Genomic DNA, 15,923 nt, shown 5'->3' on the forward strand with positions numbered 1-15,923 from the left:
GATGCAGTGGGAAAAGTATTGGATTGAGAATCAAGTCCCTGGATTTGATTCCTGGCTTGGATACTCTGTGACTCTGGGTGAGTCGCTTAGCACAGTGCCTGGCACATAGTAACAATCACTTCATATATCTCTGGGCATCAGTTTCCTCAGCTGTAAAGTGAGAACAGCTAATCTCTCAGGTCTCTTCCAGCCCCAAATCTATGGATTGTCACCAAAAAAAAAAATAGTTTTGCTCCAATGAGTGGCAATCATCTAGTCTCCATCTCCGTGAAGACAGAATAAGAGGAAGTGACTACAGGGAGGCTACATGGATCTTGGACATTTTTCTGGGCAGTAACAGAAATAGATCTGGAGTGTGTTGTGAAAGAAGGGTGTAGAAATCATCACATTTTGCTGATGTTTAAAAACTCAACAGCTTTTTACCTGTCCAAGATGACTAACTGTGATCCTTATCTGAAGGTGGCAGATAAACTCCGAGAGCCCCTTGAGGTGCCTTCTTGCCCCTGAATTCTAATCTACAAACTACAGCTGTGACACATTTGTGGCTTAAACAGCAGATAAAAATAAAACTCCTGCTCCTAGAGCTCAGCGTGATGCTGCCTGGGCGGGGGACCATTATTTCTGGCCCCTCCTTGGGCAATAAAATGAATTGATCCTTGCAATTGACTCCGGAGAATGCGGCATTCTCTCTCCATGATGCTGTTTTCCTTTTTAGCAAACACAAAAATGTTTATATATGTTTATGGTTGTAATATCCAGGCTTTATCTTTGAAGTGTGTAATGTTACATCTGCTGCACTCAGGGACTTGTGCCATATGGTGTGTGTGTGTGTGTGTGTGTGTGTGTGTGTGTGTGTGTGTGTGTGTGTGTGTGGTTCATATTTCTTGCCAGAGTGGAATGTTTATGAGAGGTGAAGTCATGTGTTGGAACGTTGAGAATTTTATCTCTGTGGTTTTTTGATCTAAGACCTTTCTCTAATTGGTCTCAGAATGCACACGGCGCACCAACCGAACAGTCCAGCTACCATTACTTTATCTGGTCCTGTGTTTGCCTTTGGTTCTCTCAAACTGATGAACCCACACCACTACCAGCAGAAATTCTTGATACTAGTCAACTGAACGCAAATACCATCCCTGCCATGAAGTCTTCCCTGATTTCCTCCAGCAATATCTCCCCATTCTGGTTTCCATATTACTTTCTTTGCATCCTCCTCTCTCACCTTCTGCTTTGTGCTATATTCATCTGGTTTCAGGTCTTACCTCATCAACCAACCCCAAAATTAAGCATCTACAATGGCCCTGAGCACTGTACAAGGACTAAGGATGCAACACAAATAGAAGACAGCCCCTGCCCTCGAGGAACTCATCTCAACTCTCTGGAGTTGGCTTCCTGAGATTTAGACTAGGCGACCATCAAGACCCCTTCTAGCTCCCAATCTAGGCTCCTTTGGCGAGTCACTGATCCTTCAGTGCCTCAATTGCTTCATCTACTAAATGGGTAGGTAGGGCTAGATGACCTGGGAGGTCCTTTCCTGTGCTAAAGAGGATTCAGGAAAAAGAGAGAGGACAACCTTTTTGTCTCTGTGTACAAGAAGAGTGTAATCTGGATAACTTGGCATCACATCGTCAGACTGACACTTGGGAAAGGACCCAAAGGGCAGTGAGTCCTGATTTGCCTAAGGCTGGCTTCTCCTCTTTCCTAGATTTATTGGGGAATGTTACAAATCATAGGTGGGCCTATGGCTCTAGAACCAAGATCGTTAAAAGATAGAAGAAAAGGTTCTTGTTCTTCTTGCATGATAGAAATGAAAACAAAAACAAAAATAAATGAACAACCTAACACAGATCTTGGCTTCCTAGGAGCTACTGAGGTCACTGTACATAATTCAGAAAATGCCCTTTGAGGGGGCAGTTGGGTAGTTCAGTGGATTGAGAGTCAGGCCTAGAGATGGGAGGTCCTGGGTTCAAACCTGGCTTCAAACACTTCCCAGCTGTGACCCTGGGCAAGTCATTTTACCCCATTGCCTAGCCCTTACCTCTCTTCTGCCTTGGAGCCAATACACAGTATTGACTGCAAGAGGGAAGGGAAGGGTTTAAAAAAAAAAAAGAAAGAAAATGCCCTGTGGGTTGGTTTTTGGTTTATTTTATGATCAGGCTCAATGGCCTGCTTTTCCACTTGACTATAAAATCTGTGAGTCACACACTGCCACATCTTGTTTGGCTGGCTATTGGTTTGTCCTCAGACTTACTTCCAAATGACCAAGTGGAAACTGCCAAAATGTAGACAGACCCCCTTGGATTCATTCATTCAATTCATTTTTCTCCCTTGTACATAATAATAGATTGGGGGAGGGGGGATGCTTTTTAATCCTTTTATTAATTAATTTTAATTTTAATTATTAGGTTTAGTTATTTGTTTTTTAATTTAATTTTAATTACTTAAATTTATTCATTTCCCCCCTCCTACATAATAATAGATTGGGGGGATCCTTTTAATCCTTTTTTAAAGGGGAGGTTCCCCCTTCTTTTTTCCTGGAATCCTTTGGAATTCAAGAGGAATCTTAAGAAGAGACAGCTCCTTGCAGTGGGGTTGGGACTTTTTTGTTTGTTTGTTCTTGGCTTTTTTTTTTGGCCTCCCTTAGAGAATTCTTACCCGTCAGAATTAAGGAGCTGCTCTAAATTCAGGATTCGTCACTATAAAGTTTTCTCAATTAGAAGATAAGTCATCGTTCTGTGTTAGCTCAACGCTGTCCTTTGTTTGTCCACTCCAGCAGAGTGGCACATTGCAAATACCATCTCAGGAATACATTACTGGGCCCGGTGCTTACGGCCCATCAGGCACGTTCTGGGGATAATGTTTAAACTCTTTTGCAGCTCACTGAGCAAAGCCCACTGGGTGGTGGAATGTAGATCACCTGGTCCCGGTCCACTAGGCCAGCCATCAGAATGGGTCCCTGAGGATCCCAAAGAATGCCCATTATCCACGCATCAATTCCTTTCTCTCTCTAGGGAGGCAGCAGGTCCTCTTATCTCAGTTATGTTCCTGGACTAGAATAGGGAACTCCAAGGACAGGAAAGTGCTTAGTGATCTTGATGGGTTGGTTGGCTGTTTTCTAACCCAACAAGCAATAACTGAGACCTACTATGTGACTGCATTCTACTGGGAGTCTTTACTTTGGACAAGGGAAGGACCATCAATCCAATATTATCATCTTTCAACAGCAGGTGGAATCAAAGGGAAGAAATCCATCTCGGCGTCTCATTAATAACAACACCACCATACTAATAACAAGTAACATTTATAGAGAGCTTTGGGGTTTTCAAAACTCTCATCCTCTCCCCTTTTGGGAAATGTAGAATAAAGGGATAAAAAGATCCTCTTATTTACATTCTCTTTTAAAGTTTACAAAGTGCTTTTCATGTACAATCTCAATTTTGATCTGGTCATTTGATCTTGAGGAAGGTACCACTATTATCATCCCTATTTTACAGATGAGCAAATTGAGACTCCCAAGGGACTTGCCCAAAGTTACAGTTATCAAGTGTCTGAGGCAGGATTATAACTTGGAAATACTTCTTTCTTACCTCTGCCTTTTAGAATCTGAGACTTCTTCCAAAGCTCAGCTCACAACCACCTCTTATACAAAGCCTCACTGACTCCAACCCCAACCCTATCCACTACACCAACTCAAGAACTCCTCCAAACCAGGAGCAACTAAGTCCTTTGAAGCCCTCTGATGTAACTTGAACGAAAAGCTGAGGGGGCAGCCAGATGGCCCCGCCGGTGAGTACCAAGCCTAGAGATGGGAGATCCTAGGTTCAAATCTGGCCCTAGACTCTTCTTAGCTATATGACCCTTATTGCCCAGCCCTTTCTGCCTTGGAACTCACACACAGTACTGATTCTAAGATAGATGGTAAGGGTTGAAAAAAAGAGAAAGTGAGAATCTAAGATACTTTCTAGATGGCAGTAAGAATGCGAGAGATGAATGGTCTTCACAGTCTATCATGATTATAGTTCTCCTATCACTGAATTCTATTCCTGATATAAATCCAAATGAGTATTAATGGGGACATACTCTTTGATAGGTTGTGGGAGCCTATTTTCTAATAGTTCATTTAAAATCCTTTTATCACCCTTCTGTGGTCTCAAGACCAAAACCAGGGAGTCAAAACAGAGAAAGAAAACTATAGACCAATATCATTAATGGGCAGTGAAGATGAAATTCAGTGAAATGTTTTGAGCTTTCGGTGGGGAAAGGCAAGATATAAAAAGAGTAATTAATATCAGGATAATATTGGCTAAATAAATGCATTGTTCCCCTCTTATACCAATTAAAGGTATATTGCCTAAGTGCATCTCAAATGAAATTCGGGCAGCAAGAAATGAAATGGGGCAGCAAGGTGCCTCAGTAGGTAGACATCCATATTTGGAGTCAGGAAGTCCTGGGTTCAAATATGGCCTCAGATACTTTCTATCTGTGTGACCCTGGGCAAGTCACTTAACTCCTATTGTCTAGCCCTCATTATTCTTCTGCCTTGGAACTTAAACAGTGTTGATTCTGAGACAAGTTGAGAGTTTAGAAAAGAAAAGAGATTCAAGATCATTACTATTTTTGTAACCTGAAGCAGATACTAAATGAATGTTTGTTGAACTCAATTACAGAATATCACTAGGTGACCTCTAATGTGTAGTAGTGTCAGTGTTGGGGGATCCCAGCAGGATTGCAGTGGAAGCCAAGGCATTGCTTAAGCTCTGTGGCCAGATGCCTGGTAACAGGGTCAATTGGCACAAACTTCCTCCAGTTATCTTTGTATCTCTGAGGAAGGTCTGAAATGCCAGATTTCTCCGATAATGGGGCACCTATTTGTGCTTTTGTTCCCATGGAATGTTGCCAGGATGCCCATTGCTCCCCCTCTTCAATCTCAGAACCCCCACTTATGTATTAAGAGCTGACATTTCTACAGCACTTACAGTTGAACAAAGTACTTTATACAAATTAGCTCATTGAACCCTCTTAGCTGTAGAAAGAGGCCAAAATTTGGAGTTGGGGGGCCTGGATACAACGTCCAGTTGTTGCCTTTACATGGTGATTTCAAGGAAGCCATCCAACTTCTTGAGCCCTTGGTTGTCTCTCCCACGAAATGAGGGGGTTGGACTTCAGAAAATAGACCAGAAGAATGTGTAAAGACACAAGGGAAGAGATAAACAAATTTGAATGAATGAATGAATGAATGAATGAATGAATGAATGAATGGATTAATAAGTAAATGACTCCATTTGCTAGATCTCCTGGCGAGTCCCTTCCAGGTTTTACTGCTAGAACCCAAGGACCTTGGTTCAAATCTCAGCTCTCTGAACAACATCATGATGTAGGTAGTGTGGGTCAAGTTACCCCTCTCCCCCATATCATAGGAGAGGAGCGTGAGTCTCAGAGAAATGTGGCTTGTCCATGGTCACACAGATGGGAAGTGTGTCCCAGGCAAGATGAAAGCCACATGCCTCTGGACTCCAGGAGGACGGTGTCTCCCTGAGGGTGCCAGCCTCTCACGCACAGCAGGACGAGCTATTCCATCCATCTCTGCCTTCCTCCCCCAGCAGAGCAGATTATGGAGGGTGGAGGGTGGGAATGCAGTCTGGTGCGGGGAAACTACAGATGCTCCTTCCAGGGGAAGGCGAGGGAGAGAAAGGAGGAAAGAGGAGAGAGATCACTTCCTTTGGAGGCTGTTTAATTTGCTTTTCTCCCTGGAGGCTGACTCCTTCAAGTTGCCAGATAATGAAGCCCTGTATCAATAATGGAGGTCACTGACAATTAGCAGCTTCTGCTAAGAGAGAAGTGCTCAGAGCCACCACATTACCTGATGGTCCAAATGTAAATTGAATTGGTTTGGCTGGAATGATTCCCTCCAGGCTCAGGATCATTAACTGTACAGGGACCCGTCCAAAGCTCCAGCCTCGAGGAGGGCGTCTCTAACAGGTAGACCTCGTCATTTCACACCCAACAGCCCAACTCCCAACTCCCGGCTTTGGCACCCACCATCGTGGTACCCAGACGAGGCATCCTCCTCAGCTCTGCCCGTTAGAATCCTCAGGTGGCTTCCGAGCTCAGCTCAGGCATCACCGGAGACCCAAGGCTTTTGCTGATCCCGCCAGCCTTCTGTATACCCCTCGCCTCCCTCGTCCCCCTCCAAGACAGAAGCGTACATGCTTGAATATACTTGTATATGTTATTTCCATCCTTCAAATGGATGCTGCCAGAGGTCAGGGGTTGTTTCACTTTTTGTCTTTGTATGCCCAGACTGATAACTTTACATTTATAACATATATTTATAGAGAAATATAATTTATAATATACCACACACATTATATCATCTTTGAGTTGATAACTCATAATGTTTGCTCAGTAAAGTAAAATTGTTTTCTTGATGTAAGATAATAATGGGATGATAATTTCGCTCATTAATGATATGTCAAGATCATAGGAAGTCAGATTTGTAGAATGTCAGAGCTAGTAATGACCTTAGAGAGCATGAATTCTTACCCCACCCACTTGACAGATGAGGAAAATAAAGGACAAAGAAGTTCTCCATTGGGGCAGCTAGGTGGTGAAGCGGATAAACTGGACCTGGAGTTGGCAAGACCTAAGTTCAAACCAGATATGTACTTGCTAGTTGTGTGATCCTGGGCAAACCATTTAGTCCTAATTTGCCTCAGTTTCCTCATCTGTAAAATGAGCTGGAGAAGGAAATGGCAAACCACTTTCAGCATCTTTGCCAAGACAACTCCAAGTGGGGACCCAAACAACAACAGAAAATGGCAGCCAAGATTTACACGCAAGCCCTTAACTTCAAGTCCAGCATTCTTTCCAGTGGCTCCCATTGCTCTATTTCCCTCACTTTCCCAGAGGAGGAGAAATGACTTGCCCAAGGTCCCTTATCTCTTGACCCCCAGGGTAGTACAACACATGGCAAGACTTTGCCCACATTCCATTCTCAGCCTGAGAACCAGGGAGGGGGTGAAGAGCAAAGCAGGCAGGTGGGGATGCTTTCCTGCATCCTTCAGTGATTAAAGATGGAGGCACTGAGTCAGGCAGCCTACAAATTGCTGCCTGAGCAAAGAGGCATTTTAAATTCCTTCCAAAGCCCAAATAAATTCTCACAAATGGAAATCTGCCGCAATTCTTATTTTCTATTTCTGGGAGATGGTGTGTGTTTCATCCATTATGAATCAGTCACGTGGCTCTCCACTAGAACAAAGGAAAAGGAAAGTAAGATGTGGGAAAGCTGGAAGTAGGGGAAAGAGGACCTGGACACCAGGTTCAAATCTAGCTTTCAGTGTTTGCTATCCATGTGACCATGGATGAGTCACTTAATTTTTCTTTAGTCTCCTCATCTTAAAAAAAAAAAAACCAAAAACACAACAACAAGGACATTGAGAGCCAGGTCCAGAGAAGGGAGGTCCTGGGTTCAAATGTGATCTCAGACACCCATTGTCCAGCCCTTACCAGTAATTCTTCTGCCTTAGAACCAATACACAGTATTGATTCTAAGATGGAAGGTAATGGTTTTGGGGGCTCGTCTTTTGGCCTTTCCCTTTTATAACAAAAAAGAAAGAAAAAGAAAAAAGGGGGTTGGACCAAATGACCCCCCAAGAATTTTTCACACTCTAGAGCTATGTATTGTCTTCTGATCTGTAAAATGGAGAAAATAGTATACACTGTGTTCAGCTCACAGAATTGCTATCATGCTACAATGAGATGATGAAAGGAAGGGGCAGCTAGGTGGTTCAGTAGATAGAGCAGAGTCTAGAGTTAGGAGGTCCTGGATTTAAAACTGTTTGACCTTGGGCAAGTCACCTTAACCCCATTAGTTTTAAGAGTTGGTACTAAAGACAGAAAGTAAAGGGGTTTTTTGTTTTTTTTTTTAAAGCAAATTATATTTAGAGTCAGGGAACTAGTGTTCAAGTGTTTGAATCTGCAACTTATTGCCTTGGTGTCTGTGGGCAAATTATTTATTCTCCTTGGGCCTCAGTTTCCTCACCTATAAAAGGATAGGCTAGATGGCCCTAAAGTACTCTGCTAGTTTTAAATTTATGCCCCAGTAGATGCCAAGGGCTTTGACTTAAACATTGTTGTGCTGTGTTAATACAAAGCTTGTCACAAATAAGATGGCAAAATGAACATAGACAAAGATGCTCACAATTGGATCAGACCTACAGTACCATATCAGGGTGATCTTGCTGAGTTTTCCAGTAGCACTTGCCTGAAATTGTAATAATACCAAGGTTGTATACGAGATAAAGCTCTGGACCCTAAAGTCAGGAAGATCTGAGTTCAAATCCTATTCGTCTAGCTGTATGATATTGGGCAAGTCACTTAACCTTCTAGAACCTCAGTTTTCTCATCTGCAAAATGAAGACATTCCAGCTCTAAATTGATGCCCTTAAGAGAAGAGCATCATCCTGTTCCAATCAATAACTCCTCTTGAAGAGGCTGGGCTTGGAGCTCTCTTGACCAAGGAGGCAGAGATAAGGAGAGAGTATTCTTGGCATGGACAACAGGAGAGATGGGCTCTTGGGTCAAGAACAGCCTGTTTAAATAATACCAGTCAATTACTAACTGAAAGACCTTGGGCAAGTCATTTACTCTCCTTAAGCTTCAGTTTCCTCACCTATATATGAAGGGTTTTAAGAACCTTTCTAGTTCTGATTCTTTCTAAGCTTCAGTGACCTAGATTAGAATCTTGATTTAGTCACTTAGCATTTGTGTACCTTAGTGAGTGTATCTGTGTGTACATAGTGTCTCTATATAAACAACCTGTCCAAATCTCTCTCTCTTTCTCTCCCTCTCCCTATGTCTCTCTCTCTCTCCCTCTCTCCCACTCTCTCTCTCTCTCTCTCTCTCTCTCTCTCTCTCTCTCTCCCTCCTTCCCTCCCTCTTCCTCTTCCCCTCCCTCTCTCTTCAACTCTCTCTTCTCTCTCTCCCCTTCCCTCTTCCTCTCCCTCACTTCCTCCCTCCCTCTCTCTCTCTCTCTCTCACACACACATTGAAAAGTAATAGTCACGATTCAAACCAAGGTTATTGGAATATGTATTTAGAGCCAGAAGGGCCCCTAAAGATTCGCTAGTCCAAGTACCTGTTGACGAGGAAAAAACACAGAATTTCCTTTTGTAGAAAGCATTCTTGAAAGAAGAGTTGGCCATTTTCTAGGATCCCATTTCTATCGGTCTCTGGCCCTGACTTGATGAACATGAACGTTCCCACCAAGCATCAATCATGCCCTACCTTAAAGGTTATGGGCCATGCCAAAAGTTCATAATCCTCTCCCTGACTGAGTAGGCGATAACCCAAGCTCTTTCCCTCTCCTGAATTAATCCTTAGTGTTGAAATGAGAAACTGATATAAAATCTTTTTTTCCAACAAGAAACAAGAAGTTCTAGGGTTTGCATCAAAGAGTTCCCATTACAGCCTTGGCATTTCTGGATTCCCCAATGTAACTGTTTTGGCCTGTAATGGTTACCTGAGTTGCTGACATATTCCAGGAGATGTAAGTCTATTGTAGGGGAGAAGGGAGCATGGGGAAACTCTATCCATCAGTTGAGACAACTCTAGTTGTTGAGGATGGGAAGAAGTGAGGCAGGGGCTGGAGAAAGCTACAGATAATCTAGCAAGATGAAAAACCATGTTTTTTGTTCAATGGGGCAGCCAGGGGGTGCAGTGGATACAATGACAGCCCTGGAACCAGAAGGGCAAGTCACTTAACTCTACCTTTACCGGACTTAGTTTCCTCATCTGTAAAATGAGCTGGAGAAGGAAACTGCAAACCACTCCAGTATATTTGCCAAGATAACCCACCCAAAATGAGGTAGGACCAGTCAGACATGACTAATTCATGACTTAAAAAAATAACTGGGTTTTTGGGAGCCCCAAATTTGCCCCAGTCCCATGGGAACTTGCCTTAAGGGAAGTCCCACAATGACCTTGTTTTATCATCCATTAAGCATCCTGAACAGAAGTGATAGAAATGTTCAAGTACTCAATCACCGTTTTTGTCTTAGAAGTTTTCCCCCCATTGTATCAGAGATACATTCCCAGGAAGTCCAGCACCTGGCTAGAACCATCCTTTGGTATCCATTGTAGTTTAGGACACTCCCAGATACCCTAGCTCAGGCCTCAGCCTCTTTCCCAAGCCTGCTGGTAACCAGTCAGTGTAGGTTTTCTGTCCTTAATTCCCCCCAAAGACATATAAGACCCCCTTGTTCTATTATTCTTTGGAAAATCACCTTTGGCTGGGGGTTTTCCCAGAGACACTGTTCCCAGAGTCCCAGAGCTTTAGCTCTGTCTCTCTCTTGTCCTGTTTAAAGATTTGGTCTTGCTGACTACTTTAGTGGTTGGTTCTCTGTTTTGCCAAGTTGACAGTAGCATGGTTTGTGGAAAGCGCCCCTTGGACCTGGATTAGGAAAGATCAATGCCCAAATATGGCCACTAGGACTACTGACTGTATGCTTGGGCAAGGCATGTGCCATCTGTGGCCTCAGGTAACTCTATAGTGCTTATGGTAAAAGAAGTTGGCAGAACTTTTGAGACAGCTGGGCAGCTACAACAAACTAGATTGAAAGGAAGAAAGCCCAGAGATGGGGAGGGCTTCCAAGTGCTTCCCATAATCCAGATGGGAGGTGATAACAATTGTAATACAAGGAAGGCTATAGAAATGGGAAAAAAAAAAGGGATGAATACAAGGGATAAGGTGAAAGAAAGGTGGGCTGAATGTGGTGACTAAGGCAAAGAAAAGGAGAAGTTTACGGCTCTGAATCTGGAAGAAAGAGGAGAGCCTAGGAATCATGCTAACCCTCCCTTCCATTCCTGGCCAGCCTTCCTAAAGCAAATTCCATGAGCTGGATCTTTGGGGCTGACTCAGCCCTAGATGGTCAAATTACCCTTTCCACCTATGTCCCTCTCAAGGACCAGGCCTCTCAAAGTCTGATTGATGTCCTTAACTCTCAGCGTGAACTTCACCCACTCCTTCCCCCAACTAAATTTCTGTCAATTCCTGCCCCTGTCCCCCCAAGGACTCACCCCTAGCTTCTTACTCACTGACAGAGTTGAACAGGAACAGACCTTCCAACAACGGTTGCTAACTTTTAAATATAAGGACTGCCTCGACAAAAGGAGGGGGGCTTCAGGTTTATAGATACCTTTTGTTTATACATTAGTTTCTCTCCTAAATATACCCACCTACCTCACAGAGAACCCTCCCTTGAAGCAAAGAAAAAGAGTGTTCAATAAAACTAGCCAATACATCAGCCATGCCTGATATATTCTACCTCCATGGTCTCTCACCTCTGCAAAGACAGGAGGGGCTACCTTTTCTCAATTCTTTTTAAAGTAAAATAATTCCACAGAACCCCACATAAGAGATGTCACACTATTAAGATCCAGTGATGGGGAAAATATACAATAAGTAAAAGCTTCATGGATTTCCTTTTATAAACTTTGTATGTTTCCTGTATCACCACATCAATTTGTCCATCAAAAAGATAACAATGTGGTGGCAAAAAAATGGAAAATGAGAGGACACCCTTTGATCGGGGAATGGCTGAACAAATTGTGGTATCTGTTGGTGATGTAATACTATTGTGCTTAAAGGAATGATGAACTGGAGGAATTCCATATGAACTGGAACGACCTCCAGGAATTGATACAGAGTGAGAGGAGCAGAAGCAGGAGAATGTTGTACACAGAGACTGATACACTGTGGCACAATCAAATGTAATGGACTTTGCTACTAGCAGTATTGCAATGACCCAGGACAATCAGGAGGGACTTATGAGAAAGAATGTATCCACATGCAGAGGAAGAACTGTGGGAACAGAAACAGGAAAAAAAAACTGCTTGATCACATGGTTCAATGGGGATATGATTGGGGATGTAGACTCTAAATGATCTTAGTGCAAATATTAATAATATGGAAATAGGTCTTGATCAATGACACATGTAAAACCAAGTGGAATTGCTCATTTGCTACAGGAGGGGGGTGGGAGGAGGGGAGGAAAAGAACATAAATCATGTAACCATGGGAAAATATTCTAAATTAATTAATTAAATAAATGAACTTAAAACATGATGGCTATACACACACACACACATATGCAAGATTTTGGTTCAGTCTGTTGGAGGTATATTTGGATACTTTTTTATATGGATTCAAAGATCCCCTTGGAGGAAAAAAAAAAACAAACAAACCATGATATCCCTGACTCAGGGTCAGGAGCCCCAAAGGCTGGTAAGCAGTACCCTATAGTCAAGAGCCAGCAGATACTAGACACTTGTCCTTACTCTCTGTTTCTGGAACCAATTATTTCTCTGTTTCTAGGTGCTGAAGGGGAGTAACCCTAGAGGAAACATGCTATTGCTATCATTTTTTTTATCACCCTAGTTATAAATACAAACATATGTGCAGTTAATGGTATTAGCAACATATTCTCGCCACTGTAATCTCTGACAACTGGGCAAGGTCATATCACTGCAGAATCCTTGTAATTATAGAAATGGAGAATTTAGGAACTCAAAGATAAAGAGTTTGGCTTGGATCTACTGAGATAAAGATGAAGTTAGGACACCAAGGCAGAAATATCTTTCAGGCCATGAGAAATAGACAAGGGACTGGGAGAGAGCACAGATAGGGAGCTGTGAGGAATCGCCCTAATTAGAAGCAATAGCTGAAGCTATCAGAGGAGAAAACATTCAAGCTTTTGGATAAACCACTTCTCTTTGGACCTCAGGTTCTTAGCAATAAAATGAGGGAGTGGGGTGAACTAGATGACCTTTCAGGTCCTTTTCAGGTAAAGTTGTAATCCTGTCCTCTAGTGCCACTCCCGTATTTTAAGGAGAGGAAAACTCAAGCCGGGAGAGAGATCATGACTTCCTCAATATCATATAGCTCATAAGTGGCAGAGCTGAGTTTCCATAGTATGTCCTCTGACTCCAAATCCCATGTTTTCCTCACCAAGCTAGGCTGCTTTAAGGAGTTAGAAATCTCAGCTGCAACCAGATTCAGTATTCTTAGCAACACCATGTTTTCCTGGCATTAGAATAGCACTGGTTATTTCCATGTCTTTAGCAAAGGCTAAGATTTGTTTTTAGTTGAAATGGTAGCTGACTGGGATGAGGAGTCCCATCTAGTACTCTGGGTGACTAGCCAACCAGCTGTGTATCCCAGCCCACAGAGACACACATTCTCTCATGCATGGCATTAGATTCACATTCAGACTGAGTCCCACATTCTGCACTGCTGCCCAAGGGATTCTGCTGAGGGGGAAAAATCATTAGGAAAAAGCATCTTTTATTCAGATTTCCATTTGAAAGCCCCACAGATAGTGTTCACAGGGGAAATGTTGCTATTTGCCCAGAGTCATAAAATATACCAATGATAGAAACAGAATTAAAAAGTTATGGATCTCAAGGCACTTAGGGCCTTAGATACTCCCTCTCACAGTGCATTAGAATACTTCAACTAAATATTTGCATTCAGATAAAAAACTCTTCCATCTTGAGATTTTCATTTTCTCTTTTAATTAAAAGTATTTGATCCCCTAGAGCCTTAAAAAATTCTATACTGATAAAAGTCATACAGTTTAATTCTGCTGCTTTTCCTTGTTTTTTTTTTCCCAGCTCAAGTTCTCATGTAAGCATGATATCATGGAAAGGGGACTAGCTTTGGAGTCAGGGGACCTTGGTTTAAAGCCTGCCACTTTAATGAATCCTGCCAGTTTCTATCCTGCCACTTCCTATTACTTATGTAACTTTAGGCAAGTCACTTCTCCTTTCTAGGTCTGAGTTTTTTCACCAGTAAAACAAAGAGGATGAAGCACAAGATTTCTAAGATCCCTTCCATCTCTAAAGTCTATGATCCTTGCTAGGCCTCAATTTCTTTCTCTGTCTATAACCATGCACTAAATGATCTTCAGATTACACATGGAAATGACTGGTGAGCTTCTAATGCTAGGAAAACATGGTATTGCTAAGAATATTTCATCAGATTGCAGCTGAGCTTTCTAGCCCTTTAAATCAGCCTGCCTTGGGGAGGAAAGCAGGGGATTTAGAGTCAGAGGACATCATTTGTAAACTTGGTTCTCCTATTTACTACTACCTCTATGACATTGGGGAAGTCACTTTCCTTCTCTGGACACAAGTTTGCCTTTCCCTATTTCTCACCCATGATACCAGAAGAGTCATAAAGTCCCACTCAGCAGCCTCAGGATAGGCTGGCTTCCAGAGAGCAGGGAGCAGTCTGTAGGAGTGTCATTAGCTAAGAAATTGCTGAGTCTTATGCAATTATCATGTTAAGGAAAGAGCAGTGGTCTAGCAATAGGTCAAATAACCAGTGTGGTTTGCTATTTGTGGAGCCCATCCTAGCAGAATATAAAAATAATTATAAGCACAGCACAGATTTTCAAAACTGCTTATTTCGTTTTCTAGGTCAGGAATTCTGCAAGTTTTGTTGCAAGCTACTGTCAGGCCAGCAGGGCTCCCTGGCTTTACCCATTTCAGTATCCATTTAGGAAATGTTCATCAGACAAGAGCCTTTCAATCCACCCCCCTTCATTAAAGGGTTTCCTAATAAAGGGTTTCCTTCTTCCTTAGGTAAAGGACCTGAACACCGGGCAGACCCAAGGCAATGCCCCAAGAATAGTTAACACCCAGTTTTCCCAGGAAACAGTCAGGGCCCAGGTGCAATAAAGTTTGAAAGAACTTTGAACCAACACCCCCAAATAAGGAGAGAGGCTTTGAATATTGTCAGGCCAAACAAGTATTCCTTTCATAGGCAGAGCTAAATTAATGGGAAGACATGCAAATTTTACCCTTGTCCCAGTTCTCCATGGCTTCAATAATTTGCAAAGATTTTGCATGACTCTCCTCTTTTGCCTTATATGGAGGGAAATAAGTTGATACCTAAGTCCCTGCAGCCCCAAGCAAGCCTTTAGTGGTCTCAGAAATTCAAAACATCCCCTATCTTAAACCAACAGAGACTTGAACCAATAAGAGGAAAACAAGATTGATGGGGGAGGTGGGTAGGAAAAAAGAGGAGAGGCTAAAAGGAAGTGGGTTCTAAGAAAGCCCAGAAGTATCAAGAGGGGTTGGGGGAAGAGCTTGAAGGAATCCAGCTTAAAATGATGGCATCTAGCAAAAAAAAAAAATAGAATGAAGGTCATTTGCATAGATCTTCTAAGGAAAGAAAAACAAAAACCAGATTTCAGATCTTATGGCTTCTCATAGTCAGAATATAGGGAGGGAGGGGGGGGAGGGAGGGAGGGAGGGAGGGAAGGAAGGAAGGAAGGGAGGGAGGGAGGGAGGGAGGAAGGGAGGGAGGGAGGGAGGGAGGGAGGGAGGAAGGAAGGGAGGGAGGGAGGGAGGGAGGAAGAAAGGAAGGGAGGGAGGAAGGGAGGGAAGAAGGAAGGAAGGGAGGGAGGGAGGAAGGAAGGAAGGAAGGAAGGAAGGAAGGAAGGAAGGAAGGAAGGAAGGAAGGAAGGAAGGAAGGAAGGAAGGAAGGAAGGAAGGAAGGAAGGAAGGAAGGAAGGAAGGAAAACAGGCTTGGTTTACAAAGTAAAATTAATTATATGCTATCATGTTAAATGAAGCAATAAAACTTTTATCCACTAGATAATAAGGTCAATAATAAAGCTTTTTTATTTTTTAAGGTTTTCACTTTACATGTGTTTGGGTGGATGATCAGGTATAGAAGATTCTTGTTTAGGAATGGGTTAGAACATCAGGAGAATGTAAGCTCCTTGAGGGCAGGGACTCCTAGTGACTGATAAATTATCCTTGAATTAAAATGGAATTGACTAGATGGCCTCAGAGATCCCTTCCAACTCTCTTACGGTCCATGATTCTGTTCAATGCTGGGTATAGGAACTGCCCTTCCT

General features: G+C 42.7%; 1 protein-coding gene across 1 annotated transcript in view; it reads right to left on the minus strand.

The window, feature by feature from the left end:
• The window catches only part of CHN2 (chimerin 2), a 311,920-nt gene that overhangs the window by 272,695 nt on the left and 23,302 nt on the right, over window positions 1-15,923 (minus strand). The gene's annotated exons all lie outside the window — the stretch shown is intronic.

This window comes from Monodelphis domestica, chromosome 5 (genome assembly GCF_027887165.1).
Source record: "Monodelphis domestica isolate mMonDom1 chromosome 5, mMonDom1.pri, whole genome shotgun sequence".
Lineage (NCBI taxonomy): Eukaryota > Metazoa > Chordata > Mammalia > Didelphimorphia > Didelphidae > Monodelphis > Monodelphis domestica.